General features: G+C 36.5%; 1 protein-coding gene across 1 annotated transcript in view; it reads left to right on the forward strand.

Moving 5' to 3' along the window:
- The window catches only part of ATG10 (autophagy related 10), a 524,157-nt gene that overhangs the window by 279,644 nt on the left and 226,183 nt on the right, over positions 1 to 18,330 (forward strand). The gene's annotated exons all lie outside the window — the stretch shown is intronic.

Below are 18,330 nucleotides of genomic sequence, written 5' to 3' on the forward strand. Positions count from 1 at the left end.
ATAAGTCCCTTGTCTGACATGTCATTACCAAATACTTTTCTCAGTCTGTGGCTTCCCTTTTTACTCTATTGGAGAAGTTTTTGGATGTGCATAAGGATTTGATTCTTAGAAGGTCCCATTCATCTATTTTATCTTCTCCCAGTTGTAGATTTTTCAGGATACTTGGAAGACTTTTTTATGTTGTGGATTAGGACTTCTAGCTCTGATGAACAAATAGATGGAAAATTTCCTCTTGAGCACCTTATAGCCTCTGAAATTGACTGATGGGTCAGCTATAACTTGGTTCTGAATTTATGGCAAAGAATTGAGATATATAGATATAGATAGATATAGATGATATAGATATAGATATGTATTCACAATCATTAAAAACAAATGGAATGTAATGGAAAGTTATAAATAATAAAAATTAAAAATTTTAGTTATAAATAAGGCTATCTGGTAAATTAGTGGGGCTATGTCTAAGGTTATTTAACCCAAAATGGTCTAGTTGGTCTTAAAGACACTAAACAATCCTCCTGATTCTATATACCTAGAAGTAACAGTGAACATTTTCTAATTTCTTTGAATTGGGAGGCAGTCTGACTGGTAAGTTTTGGGTTCTTTGTTCTGTTTGGTTAATCAATAGAACAGTTTCTGTCTAGTGTGGTAGCTAGTAGCCGTATGATCCTATTGCATGTTTGAAATATGGCTAACATGTCCAAGAAACCTAGTTTTTAATGCTTTTTAATTTTTCTGTTTAAAATTTTAAATTACTTTTAAATTTTTCTAATTTCAGTTTAAATAGTTATGACTTGGTTAAGTTTATGTGGAGTAAAGTGTTCAGTTATTTATTAAACTTCAGAAATAATAAGAAAGGATAATGTATTTTAGAGAATTTCCCCTTTATTGTATAAAAAGATATCATAGAATGCATAGGGGTTTTTTTAGATTCTGTTTGAAAGACTAATTATTAAAAGGTTAAAAGACATTTTTTTGAGAAAATTTGTAAATTTGAAAATGGACTGAGTGTATTAAGTTACTTAATGGAATTAGTGTTAATTTTGTTAGGTGTGATAATAGCAATGTGTTTTATCTTTCTAATGAAAATTTAAAACCTTATTTAAAAATGTAGAGCAAAAGTTTTAAAATAAAATAGTTGTAGTAATCAGGATTTGGTTTCTAAGAAAAAAATGTGTGCATGTGATGGGGAGTGGTGATTGGATGAGAGGTTAGCAGATGCTGGGTGTGTAATGTTTACATACCATTGGGTATGAGCTGATGGAATTTGGCCTCCTATTTAAAAAGGCATTTAGTCACCAGTGTGAGGCTGGAATCCATGTTGGGAAGTTGTCTTGGAGCAGCCGGATTCTACAGAGGGTTGTTTTCAGATTCTGGTGTGTAATGTTTACTCACCATTGGGTGTGAGCTGATTTTATTTGGCCTTCTATTTAAAAAGGCATTTGATCACCAGTTTGAGGCTGGAATCCTGGTTGTGAAGTTTTGTGTTTGGTCAAACATTCTTCTAAGTGATATAGCACTGGTCTGTCCATTGGCTGTACAGAGATAACTGGTTGCTAAACACTGATGTGTCAGATGTCATAATGGTTACCCATGGTGGACAGTGTTTGGTGGAGCTCCCAGATTAAAATAGGCATGGAAGCAAGAGTGACATCCACTTCTGAAATAGCTTGTCTCTGGAAACTATGAACATGGAGAAACAATGAAAGTTATACAAGTGTTCAGGTCTTTCATTCATAAGGTCACTGTGAGTCATCTACAACTCGACAGCACTTAACAACAACAACAACATAATGTTCAGCTATTAGAAATACAGAGTTATTTCTGCAGTTTTTGTTACTTTTTGTGGCATAGAAAGTTTTCATAGCAAATAGTTTTGAGTTTGGAGAGCTCTTTGTAGTTCATATAGTTTAGATTTTTGTTCAAGTTTATTTACACAATTATTGAATATCATAGTTAAGAATCAAATCTAAGTGTTTTACTTCTGAGTTCCATTTATTCACCTTTACATCACACTGTATCACATTTTTGATGTATGATTCTATTCTATTTGCCCCATGACCTTTGATAAATTATATTGTTTCTTCTTGAGTAAGACAATACTTGGTAGAAGACTCAACTACATTGGCCAGTAAAGAGTAATCTTCATTTAAAAAGAAAATTCTTTTTACTTGAGTGAAAGTTCACAAAGCAAATTAGCTTTGCATTCAACCATTCATAATTTCTGTTTTATAACATTAATTACAATAGCCACACTATGACACTTTTCCCACTTCCTGTAATTCTTATTTCCATTCAACATTCTACCCTACGCCTGCCCTTCTTTTAGGATTTATCCTTGAAGAAAATACTGCTTTTCTGACCTGATATTGCTGACTATTCTAAAGAGTAAATGTCTCTCTGATTTTACTGGTCATCTTGTAGGCCTCTCTTTTGTTTGGCTGAAAGTTGAGCCATGTGAATGAGTTTTGTTTTAGGTTCAAAGAATAAATAAGGGCAATAGTCTTAGGAGTTCCACCAGTCTCTATTGGAGCAGTAAACCTGGATATATTTATGGTTTTGAGTTTTGGTGCATATTTCCCCACACATACACAAAGACATACACATATGCAGATGCATACACATATGCTTAAACATACACATATACATACACATACACAAACACATACACATACATGTACACTTACACAATATTCTATCCAGGATTTTCTGTCTCTTTTAGGGTGGTCAGCTATGGAGTCTGGCCTCTATTTATTTCTGGTTTGAGGGTTATCAAAGTAAGATGTAGAACACTGTTTTTTGTGAACTCTTTCATGGCAAGCTTGATCTGACTCTAGTGTTACTAAGGACATATGTAACAGCTAAATACAAACAGTAGCTTGAGAGAGAAAATAGGAGTTTTAATTGTTCTCAGAATTAAGAGGAACAGAAGAAGCACAGGTGAGCTCCTAGGTAATCAAGAATGAGTACAAGGTGGAACCAGGTAGCAAGTTTGAGAATGAAGGTAATGGAGAAGTCAAGGTGCTGAATGGCAATTCTATTTTGGAAAATAGCTTTATATTTCTGGGGCAGGTGTCTAGGTAAAACTGACACTCCTTATTGTGAAATGCATTTTCTCCTGTGCCTGATTGTCTCTATTCTCTAATCTAAAATAGTTGTAATAATACAGAATCTTAACTTGAAGGGTCTGTTGAGCTCCTCTAATTCAATCCATTTATTTAAAAGTGTTATAATATTCTTATTCCAAAGGATAGTTGGCATACAATTTTGTGCCATAAGGATTTCAAACTTTCTGTTTTGCATGATCTCCAAAAGATTTTGAGGCAGTAGATAGATAATAGATATGAATATTCAAGCAATGCAAATATTTGGTTAAATTTATTTATTAAGTAAAGAAGAATTACCAAATTTGTTTCATAAAATACTACTTACTTATGTAGTGGGCATAGTTCAATGGGATTAAGTTTATAAAACACAGAGTATGGAAATGATTGTATGAAACAATGTGAATGACTGAAGGCGTGAAACACAATGAATACAAATTGTGCAAGTAAACCAATATAAAATACATTTCTTTTTAAAACCCCACCATTTTCACTTACATTTGTTGTTTCAAGGCACCCAACAATCAAGGACTTCTCCTATAAGTAAATGAACAATCATGTAGCATATATTTTACAAAGATATTGCAAGTGTCCATAGTTTGTATTTTGTGTAGGAAGGATATGGGCTTATTTTAGCAAATGAGTAACCAATGCCTAGGAATAAACTACTAAGTATAAAGTCTGTTATACCATATCATTGCCTCAGTGACCTACATATTTAAAAGAAGAGGGAGAGAAAACATTATTGCACTGTATCATAGTGGGATTGTGAGACTCTCAAATTGCATTCTTCATAGGATTTATGAATGCTTCTTTCTGGATCTAATTTCTCGGTGCTTTAGTCAAAGCTAAGGGGAAATATGTATTTCCTTGAACTAATTTGCCATCTGCTAAATTGTACAGCCCAAATAACAAAGCTCTTAATTTTAAGGCTAATAAACATGAGTATTTATTGTTGTTGTTATATGTTCCATTGAGTTTCAACCCACTCACAGCTGACCCTCCAGCAGGTTTTCAGAGAGAGTAGGTAGTGGATTTCAGCTTCATGTGTTTGGGTGGCAACACAACTACTTACTCCTTAGTACTAATGTAAAGCTATAGTGATTGCTTGTTCCTTCAGTCATTCATTCATTCATTCAACAAACTTACTATATATGCCCACTAAAGCTAAAAGAATAAGCATAGCACCTACCTTTATATTCTTCATCTTTTAGCTGAATAAATAACAAGGTAAAGAATTCATTGTGATTGAGTATGCCAGTTGTTACAATGAACACAAATATAGAACATGTGGTTCAAATCCACCAACTGCTCAGTGGAAAAGGAGGGAAAATCTCTTCTCACGTGATTTGTTGGCTGGAGGATCAGCTACCACTTGGTTCCATCTCAGTAGCAAACAACAACAACAACATAACATTATAGAGAGAAGATTAGCAAGGAGATGAAGTAGGGATTGAAGACTGTCACAGTTTTCACTGAGAAGACCCTTGGATAATACATTGAAGTTAATGAGGTTAGGTCTCAGAAATAAGAGTTATAAAAACCTAATCAGAAAGGAAAAGAATTCATAGAAGCTGCCTGTCCTGAACTTTGAAATTACTTCTGGTGCTACTTATCCATAATACCCTGCACATAATGTGCGTGTTCCAAAAACCTCTGGTCTTTTCCATCTTACTTTATTATCTGAATATTTATACACATTTGATTCATGTTAGTCAGCTTTATACAGGTTTGTAACCTTGAAAAATCCTAGAGGAGTTCTGCTCTGTCCTGTAAGTCCAATCTGAGTTAGAATTTACTCAACAGCAATTTTTTTTTTCATGATTTTGAATGCTTACTCTGGAGTCCTGGTAGTGCAGTATTTAAGTGGTAGGTTGCTAACCAAACCTACCAGCTGCTTTGTGGGAGATAGGCATGGCAGTCTGCTTCTGTAAAAATCTATGGCTTAGCAAACCCTATGAGACAGTGCTGTAGTGTTGCTGTAAGCTGACATCAACCTGACAACACTAGGGTTGGTACTCTTAGTCTGACTTGACATTTTAAAAATATGCTGCTTCTGTTAACTGCCCCGTCTCTGACCTATGTAGCTTTAAATAAGAGGATCTTTACTCATATGATCTGGCTAGGTCTCTAAAATTCTTTTTAAACAGATCTCCAAGGTATTTCAGGCAATTTAGTTTTTATAAGATGACATTTTATGAAAGCAGGATCCGAAATAACATATACAGGTGTGCTTTGGCTAGAGATAAGGGTGTAAGACATTGAGAGAACTGTAATAGTTTTGGAAAGGGAAATATGAAAACCATAGACTTGGGTATTTATCCTCAGACTGTGGGGCTCATAGTGGTTTTCAGAAGTACTATGACACTATTAGATCTTCTTTACTGTATAAAGATCACATTGCCATGATTATACTGTAAAGAAGAGAAATGATAGTCAGAGAAGGCCAGAGATGATAATAGTTTAACAGAAGAGAAAATCAACTCTTCAAGTGATCAGGACAGTGATGCTAAAAAAGAAAAAAAGAAACAAAATGAGAAATGGCCAATTAGATTTGGTTATTGAGGGTGAGGTATATTGATTTAGGTAGTTAAAAGGTTGCTTTTCCTTTGCAGTATTCACTGTGCGTTTACTCATTCTATTCGTCATGCTGAACCTCAAGAGGGCAGAGACTTTGTCCTTCTTACTGCCACTATCATTCCTTAGCACTGATTCTATACTTGCCTCTATTAATGGTAGTTCAACTGATTGTTCTTATGGTTATGTACCATCAAGTCAGAACCAACTCATAGCTAAACCTTCAGCAAGGTTTCAGACACAGTAAATCACATGGGAAAGAATGCCCATCTTTCTTCTTCAGAGCAGCTGGTGGATTTAAACTGTGTGCCTTTGGATTGGCTAAGAAACTTTTTATCACTAAACCACCCAAACACCAACCAATTAGCATCATTTATTACCAATAAATATGTAATATGTAAATATACCTATGAAAAGTGTAAGAAATAGGTTTATTATCATCTCAGAGATTTATTATTAATAAATATTTATTGATTGTTGGCTATCATTGAGTCAGAACCAACTAATAGCTGACCCTGCAGCAAGTTTTCAGAGGCTGTAAATTGAATGGAAGGAGATTTCTCCCACAGCACAGCTAGTGAATTCAGACTGCTTGCCTGTGGACAATTTCCCTACTCAGTAGGCCAATTGTTATAGATGCATTTTAGTACCTTTAACTAAGACATGAAATACATGAGGATAAGCAGCAAAAAGGCAGTGAATTATATTTTGGATGTATTGATTTGAGATGGCATTTGGAAATATGATTCTATCTAAACATCAAAAGAGCTTTCTTGGTTAAAAATTTAGATTTCGGGATGTCAGTAGAACCAGAAACTATGGAGAAAGTTTGAGATTAATTGAAAGAATAAGTAAAGACAGATGTTGTAATGACTAAAGATAGAACTGTAAGAAGGGCAAATATTTAAGAGGCAAGCAGAGAAGGAAGAGCTGATTAAATTCAGAGAAATGTCCAATAATTAAGAGGAGAATTAGGGTTCTAGTGATGTCATCAAAGGGTAAAGTGGGGAAACTTTCCAAGGAAGAATAGTTCTTGGGAAACACTTTTCCAATATTTGAGGAATTTGAATCCCTGGAAACATTTTAGAAAGACCAAAGTTTTGCATTCTACTATCCTTCCTTTTGCCTTAGAATCAATGTTTGAACTCTCTAATCAATAGTCAGATTATTTTTATTACAGATGCCCTACAACCTTATGATTTTGAGATTCAAGTAAATTTTTTTCACAAACAGTGTTCAGAATAGAGTTTTAAAATTCTTATATATGAACTTCAAGACATGTTTTGAACACTAATTATTTACTTTTAGAAAAAGTGTGTGTCCTAACCTAAAACATATTTTTTTCACATTTTCATGGACCAGTACTCTGTTCACTTGAATACATTTTATTTTTAAACACTGATAACATTTAAAAGACAAATTTCCAGTCACCATAAGTAATAGTTAATGCATAAGGGTATTATTGGAATTGTGCCTAAAGTAGCTGGAATTCTTTGGTTCATAAGTTTTCTTTTAGTTACCATGATTTTTTTAACAAAATTCATAATCTTGCTTTAGTCTTCTGATTTTCATTGAAGAAATAAATTGTTTTACCATACATTAGGTTCCATAATAACTAGCAGGATAGAACTAAAAGAAACACAAAGATAGGCTTTTTGGAAATAGAAACAGTTGATAATTATTTGGATGCAGGAATCCACTATTTATTATCTGTTTGTCTTTGTAAGCCTTTTGGCCCATGAGGATCTGCTTTGTAGCTTTGAATTTATAAATCAAGTGGATTTTTACTCATTCATTGTGGCAGATGTCCTTGTAAATAGACTCTGTCGATATTGTATGTGCTCGTACTTGGTGATCGGTAAATTTTAGTTGAAAAATTTGTTGTTGGCAAGACATAGATATTACCTAATGTATATAAAAAAGCAAGCCAGATTGTTTTTAAGTATCTGCAAAATCCCAAGCCTTCTGATCCCCTAATTCTTCCATGTTGTAGAAACTTCCTAAGACCATAGATAGTAAAGTTAGATCTGCTGATGTTTTGTGACCATGTACCTAAAAAGTCATCAACAGTGTCATAGTCTGTTCAGCTATCAGTATACCAGCAGGGAATGTGATTGTCTGCGGGCCAGAGACTGAAAAATAAAGTCACAAAATGTTGTTGTTGTTGTTGTTGTTGCTAAGTGCCATCAAGTCCACAACCACTCATAGTGACCCTATGAACAACAGGGTAGAAATGTGCTCTATCCTGTGCCACCCTCAGAATCTCCCATATGGTCAAGTGTGTCATTACAGTTACTCTGCCAATCCAGTTTGTTAAAGATCTTCTCTTTAGCTGCCACACAATAGATCAACTTAATACCTTTTTGAACAAGACAGTGATAACTCTAGAAAGTATTTAGATTTGTTCATTTAGGTAAAACTTTTAGTTGGAATAGGCTGAAGTGACTAGCTTAAGGAGAATTGATCTAATAGCTTCTTCCACCACATGGATTTCTGGACAGAAAGATTGATTTTGGTAAAGGACAAAAGAGGATATAAAAAAAGAATCTCATTTTTATTCTTTCGGTTTGCTTTGTTTTTGTTATCCTCAGTCACATCCTGTAACAAATCTCACTGTCCTTGTGGATATTATATGTTCCTCTTTCAGGCAACATTTCTGGCTTCTTGGTCTGATAAAAGCTAAGGACTTGGCTCCAAGGAAGGAGTGTAGCTCTGCCAAGACTTAGCACAGGAAGCAGTAAGGTGGTTTAGAGGTCAAGTGGCCTGAGCCAGGGTGAAGAGTGAAAGTGTCACCTGTTCTCCGAGGACACTAGGTCTTATTACTACTGGTAGCAAAATCTATACCTCTTACTAGGACTGATTTGAAAATAAGTCTTCAAAATATTCATTGAATGAGTCAAGTAATTAAAGCACATTTTAAAATTGAGGTTTAGTAACCCCAACTTGGAGTTGAAGAAAGAGTTATTAATGGCCTGGAGATTTTTCTCCAGAAGAGGTTCAGTCACCTGGTTGTTGGTTGGGGGTGTGTGTGTGTGTGTGTGTGTGTGTGTGTGTGGCTGTGTTTTGTTGTTTGTTTGGTTGGTTTTTTTCATGTTTGTTTTTTTATAGTTATTTATCCTGTTCTCTGTAAAAGGAATGGTTACTTGGGAGAATGGTGGCAATGTTGGAGGTAGTGATGCATAATGTCAGTTCTGTGCTCCCACCAGCAGTAGTCACTGAGAAACTGACAGGACATCCTGTCAGGGACAGGACAGGGATGAGGTCATCTTCTGCCCAGGCTTTCTAATTTGCCCACGTCTAAATCTAGTTAGAGTGGGCTCTTCAGAAAGCTATGAATTAGACTAAGCTTTTTAGGTAGTTGGATATTTTGCTTTATTTGTGACAATTTCGTACTAGAAATTGGGATATAGAGCCTGATTCAGTCTTAAATCCCTTTATTAAAACAAAAGGAAATGGTTAATTTAAAAATAGGTTATCTACAGTGGTACCATTGCTGATGTCAGATGGATCCTGGTGGAAAGTAAGAAATATCAGAAGAATGTCTATTTGTGCTTTATTGATGATGCAAAGGCATTTGACTTTATGAATCATAACAAGTTATGTCTGAGATTGAGAGGAATGGGAATTCCAGATAACTTAATTGTGCTCATGCAGAACCTATACCTGGACCAGGAGGCTGTTGTGCTAATGGAGCAGGGGAGCATTGCTTGGTTTGGGATTGGGAAAGGAGTGTGCCAGGCTTGTGTTCTCTCCCCATACCTATCAATCTGTATGTTGAGCAAATTATCTGAGAAGCTGGACTCTATGAGGAGGAATGTGGCAAAAGGATTGAAGGGAGACTAATTAATAACCTGTATTTTGCAGATGATACAACCTTGCTTGCTGAAAGTGAGGAGGACTTGAAGCGCTTGTTGCTCAAGAATGCAGCCTTTAAAGCTTTTCTTTAGTGAATTTTATAGTCCTTGGTTTTAGTCCTAGATCCATGATCCACCTAGAGTTGGTTTTTGTGTATGCAGTGAGGTGTGGATCTTGCTTGAGTCTTCTGCAGATAGTTTTCCAATTTTGCCAACACCATTTGTTTAGAAGTCTGTTGTTTCCCCACTTAACTGATTTAATCTCCTTGTCAAAAATCAGTTGACCTTAGGTAGATGGGCTGATTTCCAGGTTCTCAATTCTATTTTATTGATCTATGTGTCTTTCATTGTTCCAGTATCATGCTGTCTTAACCACCACGGCAGTGTAGTAGGATTTGAAATCAGGGAGTAAGATGCCTCCTACCTTTTTTCTACAGTCTTCCAAGTATCCTGAAAATCTACAACCAGGAGAAGATAAAATAGATGAATAAGACGTTCTAAGACTCAAATCCCTATGCACATCCAAAAACTTCTCCAACAGGGTAAGAAGGGAATCCACAGACTGGCAAAAAGTATTTGGTAATGACATGTCAGATAAGGCACTTATATCTAGAATTTATAAAATACTTGAGCACCACAACAAGATAAATGTAAACAATCCAATTGAAAAATGGGCACAGGATTTGAACAAATACTTCACCATAGAAGACATTCAAATGGCCAACCAGCACATGAAGAAATGTTCAAAATCCCTACCTCTCAGAGAGATGCAAATCAAAACAACTATGAGATATCATCTCACCCCAGTAAGAATAGCAAAATTTAACAGAAAAGCAAGCAACAAATGCTGGTGAGTTGTAGAGAGACTAGAACCCTTATTCACTGTTGGTGGGAGTGTAAAATGGTGCAACCACTGTGGAAGGCAGTGTGGTGTTTTCTCAAAAAATTGCAAATAGAAATACCATTTGACCCAGCAATTCCACTCCTGGAAATATACCCCAAAGAGACCATAAAAGCCACCCAAGCAGATATATGCACACCCATGTTTATCGTGGCTTTGTTCACAATAGCAAGGAGTTGGAAACAACCTAAGTGCCCATCAACAAATAAATGGATAGATAAGCTGTGGTATATTCATTCACACAATGGAATACTATGCTGTATTAAAAAACAAGGAACTCATGCAATATTATTCAAAATGGGTGACCCTGGAGGACATTATGTGGAGTGAAATATCTCAGTCACAAAGGGACAAATACTAAATAGTGCCACTGTTATAAAACAGGACTGACATCAGGGTTGGGGGGAGACTGGGAAAGATGGGATAAATAATGTATACTGCATTGAAACAGATGAGAAACAAAATTATTTAAAAGGGATATGTGATTAGTTATTATTGTCATGAAAGGAGTCCAGGAAGAAGGTGGCATAGTGGAGTGGACTTGGGGGGAGGGATTGTATGACAATGTGAATTTTTCTTTTACTCTTCAAAGAGAAGAGCAAATTAGGAGGGAGGGGTGGGCAGGGAGAAAAGTGAAACAGTGAATGAATGGAAATCCAAAGTCTCTTAAATTTTCATTAAAATTAATAAAAAAATGGAAAAAAGAATGCAGCCTTTAGTATGAATGTATCTCAATGTTAAGAAAACAAAGATTCTTAATAGGCAGTGACATGATAGATGGAGAGGATATTAAAACTATCAACAGCTTCATCTTGCTTGGATCTACAATTAGCAGCAACCAGGAAATAAGGAGATGCATTACACTGGGAAAATCTCCAAATTATTGAGGAGTAATTATGTCAGTTTGAGGACAAACGTTTGTCTGTTTCAGGCCATAGTCTTTCTGATTACTTGTTATGTATCTGAGAGCTGTATGATAAATAAGGATAACAGAAAAAGAATTGACTCCTTTGACCTGTGGTATTGGAGAAGAGCACTAAACGTCCCATGGACAGCCAAGAGAATGAACAGATATGTCTTGGAGAGGGTGCAGTGTTCTTTGGAGGCAAGAATGATAAAGCTTTACCTCACATGCTTTGGGTACATTGCTAGGAGGTGCTAATCCTTGGAGAAGAACATGAAGTTGGGAAGGGTGTAGGATCTGAGAAGGAAAAGAAGACCCTCAACTAGGTGGATTGACACAGTGACAGCTGAAATGTGCTCTTGTGTATCTGGAAGTGTGAGGATGGTGCAGGATAGAACACTAGTGTAGGATAGCCACTTCATGCCTCATGCCCTGATATTTTCGTCAGATAGCAAATTACTAATTTCCCCTTCCCTATCAAACCAGTAGGGATCTCTGATGGTCTAGTGTTAAGAAGCTATACTGCAATCCCAAAGGCACATGGTTTGAATCCACCAGTTGCTCCATGGGAGGATTGGCAGTCTCCTTCTGTGTGATTTACTGCCTCTGAAAGCCCAATGAAGGGTTTTCACTATGAGTCGGTTCTGACTCTATGGTACAACAACAACATCAAACCAGTACTCTGAGGCAACACACATGGCCCTTTTTCTGACAAATCTTCAGTTCATGTTAGAAACTTTGAACATCTGCATCCACAAGCAAAGTCCAGGCCAGACAACAGTTGGTCCTGGCTGGTAGCATGGATCGTCTTCACTTCATGTGATAGGGTTCTGGTCAACTCATCCCTGGCTATCCTGGCTAGGTTCAAATGGGCATCAGCTGCAAGCTCAGGAGCCCACACTTGTCCTTATATTCCAGACCTGTTGGCTTCCTCAATCCGTCTTTGTCCCCACATGGGGTCATGTTGACAAGCCACGTGTCCTCATGAATTCCTGCTCCTCAAGCTAACAACCCTCCCTGCAGTGCACACATCTGTGCATGCCAGGAGGGCAGCACTGTTGTATTCCTTCCACTTCCACTCCTGTGGATCCAAGTGATCACCATGAATGAGTATACTCCAACCACATGGCTCAGAAGTGGGCTCTGATGACCACCAACTTTATCCTGCCTTAGAAGCCAAACAGCTTATCCTTATCCCTGTTTTAAAAATAGAGTCTATTCTTTTCCCTTTTTCTTTCCCTTCTCTCCTTTCCTGCTTGCCTTTCTTTCAAATGAGAATCTCTTCAATCAAAATTCCAATGTGGGTCCACAAATCCATTCAAATATGAATCTCCTCAGAGTAATGGGTGAGACTCAATCTTTCTCCTTGAAAAACCTCCACACCCACTACCAGATTTGACTTTTAATAAGTTTATCCCCAGTGCAGGTCTTCCCTTTGAGTACTTCTAATAAAGTACTGGCCAAAGGCAAAATTATACACTTTCTAAATCTATAATGTCTGGTGTATTGATAGAAACATATTTTTTCATCCTCCTCCATTTCCTTTTAGTTTTATTTACATTTAACCACCCTTACAAATTGAGTTCTAAGCATACACATTGTGCCCCACACAATCCCTCATACACACTATACTTCATATAATTAACTACCACTTGTCCACATCTATTATCAAATTATCCTCCTGGTACCCCACTGAACCTCCCCCCAGTGTGTTTCTCCCCTCCAGCCTCCACCATCCAGTGATCATCTCTCCTTTCCTCTTTTCCACTCCCTCCCCCTATTTATTTGTTTTTATGCAGTCATTCATTTACATTGTTTCATTTATTTACATTGTGTTTTATATTCTTTCACTTACACCATGTTTCATAATCATTTATAACATTGTATTTTATTTAACTACAATTTATCTGTGACTATTAGTAGAGTGTCCCTTCAAGTTCCCATTGAATATTTACCATTCCTTCACTCTCTTCCCACTCTTCCCACTGAACTCTGATATCTTAGTATTTCCTTCTTTGCCCTTTCCCCCATTCTCTTACCCCTTACCTCTTCACCAGCCCTGGTGGCCTAGTGGCATGAAGCTGCACTGCAATCCCAACGGCAAGTGGCCTGACTCCACCAACCACTATAAAGAAGGATGAGCAATCCCTTCTTGTACAACTCACCACCTCCGAAAACCCTCTGGAGAGGCAGCCATGGGTCAACTCTGACTTGGTGGCACTCTGTCACCAACACCACAACTAGTTTTCCTTCTATATTTATAATCATGGTCTTATGCAGTATTTGTAATGCTGTCTATATTATTTTACAAAGTCATTATTCCTTAGTGCTACATACTAGTGCATTGTGTGAATGTACCAAAATTTCTCAATCTGTTCATTTGATGATAGGCTTTTGGGTTGTTTCTGTTTTTTGTTATTGTGGATAATGCTTCTATGAACATAGGTGTACATATGTCCATTGCTTCCTCAGTTCTAAATTCCTTGGGGCCTATTACTAGCAGAACAATGGATCATATGTGATGTAACATATCTTTTGATTACTTATTGCTCCTACCATGAGTGTTGATTCTAGATCAAAGTAAAAGGCAATTCCTGACAACTTCATTCTTTCCTCCATCTTTCATGATATTGCCAGTTTGCCTAATTGAAGATTTTTGCTTTAATTTTGAGATATAATCTATGTTAAAGACAGTAGTTTGTATCTCCTTCAATGGCACTTTACAGCTTCTATAATTTCTGCAAGCAAGGTTTTGTCATCAGAGTAATGTAAGTTGTTGATGTGTCTTCCTTCAGTTATGATACCACATTCTTCATGTAGTCCAGCATCTCAGATTATTTTCTTGGCATGCAGATTGAATAGGTATAGAGAAAGGATGCAATCCTGATGCACACATTTTCTGATTTTAAACCCTGCAGTATCCCCTTATTCTGTTCAAGTGACTACTTATTTCTCTAGATGCAGCTTCCACATGAGCATAAGTAAGTGTCCTGGAACTCCCATTTTTCTAAATATTATTCATAATTTGTTATAGTCCAAATAGTCAAATGCCTTTACATAGTTAATAAAACTCAAATAAATATTTTTCTATGAACAGGGGTGACAGAAGAAGAAGAGCACCGAGCATCCCATAGATGGTCAAAATAACAAACAAATATGTTACAGAGAGGATGCAGCCAGTGTGTTCGTTAGAGGCAAGAATGATGAGACTTCACCTTCCATACTTCGGGCATGTTACTAGGAGGGTCTATTCCTTTGGAGAGGGACATGATGCTTAGAAGGGTGGAGGGTTGATGAAACACAGGAAGACCATCGAAAAGGTGGATTGACATGGTGATTGCCACAATGGCTCTAAAGTGTCAGGAAATGTGAAGATGGCACAAGATACGACAGGGCTCAGTTATGTTGCTCACAGAGTCACTATGAGTTGTGCTTAATGGAACCTAACAACATCAGTGACAATTTTTCTAGTATTTTCTTTCACCCAGGATCCATCTGACAGTAGCAGTGATATCTCTCAGTTGGTGTTCTCATCTGATCTAGTTTGAACAGGCAGTTCTCTGTTGTTCTATTTAATCCACTTTTTAAACAATCTTCAGCAAGATTTGCTTGCATGTGATATTAATAATGATATTGGTTGACAATGTCTGCACATTGTTGGATAGACTTTTTTTTTTCTTTCTTGTTGTGTACTGTTGGATAGGATCTGACTGGCACAGGAGGAGATTGCCCCTTCTTCTCCAGTGGAGCATCTGGTGGATTCGAACCATAAGCCTTCAGGTTTATGGTGTAGCTTCTTGCTACTAGACCGTTAGAGCACTCTGGATAGGCTTTTTAAAAATAGGAACAAATATCGATCTCTTCCAGTCAATTAGCCATGCAGTTGTCTTCCAAATTTCTTGGCATAGACTAGTAAACACTTCCAAGACTACATTTGTGTGCTGAAGCATATCAATTGGTATTCCATCAATTCTTAGTTTTCTGACAAAGCTCTCAGTGCAGCTTGAACCTCTTCCTTCAGTACCATTGATATTTGATCACTGCTATTTGCTGAAATATTTCCATGTTAATCAGTTCAGTGATTCTATGTATTCTTTCCATCTTTTTTTATGCTTTCTGTATCATTGACTATTTTGCCCATAGTTTCTGTATAGTAGTGATGTCAATTTGAGGACTAAGGTGTGTCTGATTTAGGCCATGGTCTTTCTGTTTGCTAGCTGTGCAACCAAGAAATGGACAGTAAGTAAGTATGACAGAAAAAGAATTTATACCTTTGAGTTATGGTGTTGGAAAAGAGTACTTATGGAACATCCAATGGACAGCCAAGAAAACTAATAGATATGTTTTGGAAAGGGTGTAGCTGGAGTACTCTTTGGAGGCAAGAATGATGAGGCTTCACCTATCATACTTTGGATGTATTTCTACGAAGTGCTATTCCTTAGAGAGGGACATGATGTTGGGAAGGGTGGAGGGCTGGCAAAGGAGAGGAAGACATTTAATCAGGTTGATTGACAGAATGAGGTGACTGCTACATTGCGCTCTTGTGTGTCAGGAATGTGACGATGGCACAAGACAGGACTGGTTTCAGGTCTTTTGTTCATAGGGTCGCTATGAGTCATATTCAACGTGGTGTCACCTAACAGCAACAACAACAACATTGTTGTGAAGTACTATCCAGGCATAAACAACTCAGTGGTTCTCAGAAACAATAAAAGGACAGATTTTTTTCCCCCTTGGAGAAACCTTGCAACCAAACACCAGGGTTCTCATAGAACCCTTCCGTATTGTGACGAGGGGCTTCAATTTTTTTAAGTTCCTTCACCTTAAGCAATGCTGAGAGTGTTTTTCCCTTTTGATTTTCTAACTCCAGGGATTTTTTTTTACATTATGTTTTGTTTTATGTTCTTAAGCTGCCCTTTGAAATCTTCTATTCAGCTCCCTTTCTTCACCAATTCTGTTTATTTTTACTTTTCTATCTTAAAGAGAAAGTTTCAGAATCTTTTCTAATATTCATTTTAGTCATTTTTCTTTCTTTTCTCTTCTTTTTTACTGTCCTTTTGCTTTCTTCATAGATAATGTCCCACAACTCATCTGCTCTTTGGTCATTAGTTTTCAAAGCATCACATATATTTTTTAAATGTGTTTTTTTAATTCAAGTGAGATAAACTAAAGGCAAAAAAAAAGATATTTCCAATGAATAAATCATTGATTACACAAAATTTTATTGTATGATCACAGGCTTCATTTCTGTCTCAAGCTGGCATACCTTTCAACTCGGGTTCCTTCTTTGTTGCTGATGTTTTAGAATATGGTAAAAGGATTAATAAATGACAATATGTTTTTGGGTTTTTATTGAAGCCTATAATATTTACATGCTTCAGTAATGATTTAAAGCTTTCTTAAATCAAAATACTTTATTAATTGCAACTTTTATTAATTAAACTAATATTTAAAACATTTTTTGGACAGTCATTCAGCTTAAATTCTTAAAAATCCATGGACTGTGCAGAAAATGTGTTTTTGTTCTGAAAATTTTCTTGTAGGTTAGCCATGATATTAGTTTGGCTATGTTATACAAGTGTTCAGGTCATTCATTCATAGGATCACTATGAGTCATCTACTACTCGACAGCACCTAACAACAACAACAAGAGAGCTCTGTTGGCTTAGTGTATAGAAATTTATTCTACCAAGCCAAAGGTGGGTGATTTTAATCTGCGGCCCTCAGGCCTGGTTCTAATTGTTTTTGATCAAACATCTTGAAAGTGGTATAGCACTGGTCTGTCCATTTGCTGTACAGAGTAACTCATGGTTGCTGTGATACTAAACACTGTGACACTGATGTGTCACATGTGATAATGGTGGACAGTGTTTGGTGGAGCTAAGTGATTGAAACAAGCTTAGAAGCGGGAGTGGCATCCAGTTCTGTAATAGCTTGCCTCTGGAAAGCCTATGAACTTGGAGAAACAATGAAAGTTATACAAGTGTTCAGTTCTTTCACTCATAGGGTTGCTATGAGTTGTCTATGACTGGATGGCACTTAACAACAACATGGAGCATAAAAATGAAGATATAATGTTAATTAATATTAAAAAATGTTAGTCACAATAGATCTAGGAAAGACTAAGCAGAATGAAAATAAAACAAGAAAGCCAAAAAAAGGGTAAAATGTCCAAGTGAAAACCAATCTAACTCACTTTGGAAAAGATAAACTAGGTGGGGAGAAAAAAGAAAACACGAAAAAGAAAATAAAAAAATAAAACACGAAAAAGAAAATAATGCATGTAAGAATGGATGTATGTCTGGATTCAGATTTATTCCTCTTTCGCTTTTATCTGTCTCCTGCTTTTTCTATCTTAAGAGTCCTTCTTGTGTCTTTTTGACCTAAAAATTTTACCTAACAGGTGCAATTACAGATATAACAATATATATTATGAGCATTTAAAAATAATATGAAAGATCTTATATCTGGTAGCAAAGCTTCATGCTGTTGATATGATACTTAGCTTGTTGTCATTTTAGCCTATTTTAAAAACAAACAAGCAAAGCAAAAATGACCTTCAAGTTGACTTGAAATTTTACAGAATACAAATTCTTTTCATTTTAATACCTTGACTCAAAAAATAATTCTCCTTCTACTGACTGAATGCAATGTTACTAAGAACATTCTGGAAAGTACAGAACTTAAAAATGAATGCTCCAATGAGAAAATTACCTAGAGTGTTGAAACTTATTAAATTACTTCTACAGTCAACACTATTGGCACCAGTAGACAGGAAATTAAAAGGCGTATTGCCATGGGAAAGTCTGCTGTTAGGGACCTCTCCAGAGTACTGAAGAGCAATAGTGTCTCTCTGGAGACTAAGGTGCACCCGATACAGGCCATGGTCTTTGCTATCACTTGTTATGCATCAGAGAGTTGGACAGTGACTGAGGAGGACAGAAGGAGAATTGATGCCTTTGAGCTTTGGTGCTGGAGAAGAGTATTGAG

This window comes from Elephantulus edwardii, unplaced genomic scaffold (genome assembly GCF_000299155.1).
Source record: "Elephantulus edwardii isolate Elephantulus edwardi_28Jun2011 unplaced genomic scaffold, EleEdw1.0 scaffold00082, whole genome shotgun sequence".
Lineage (NCBI taxonomy): Eukaryota > Metazoa > Chordata > Mammalia > Macroscelidea > Macroscelididae > Elephantulus > Elephantulus edwardii.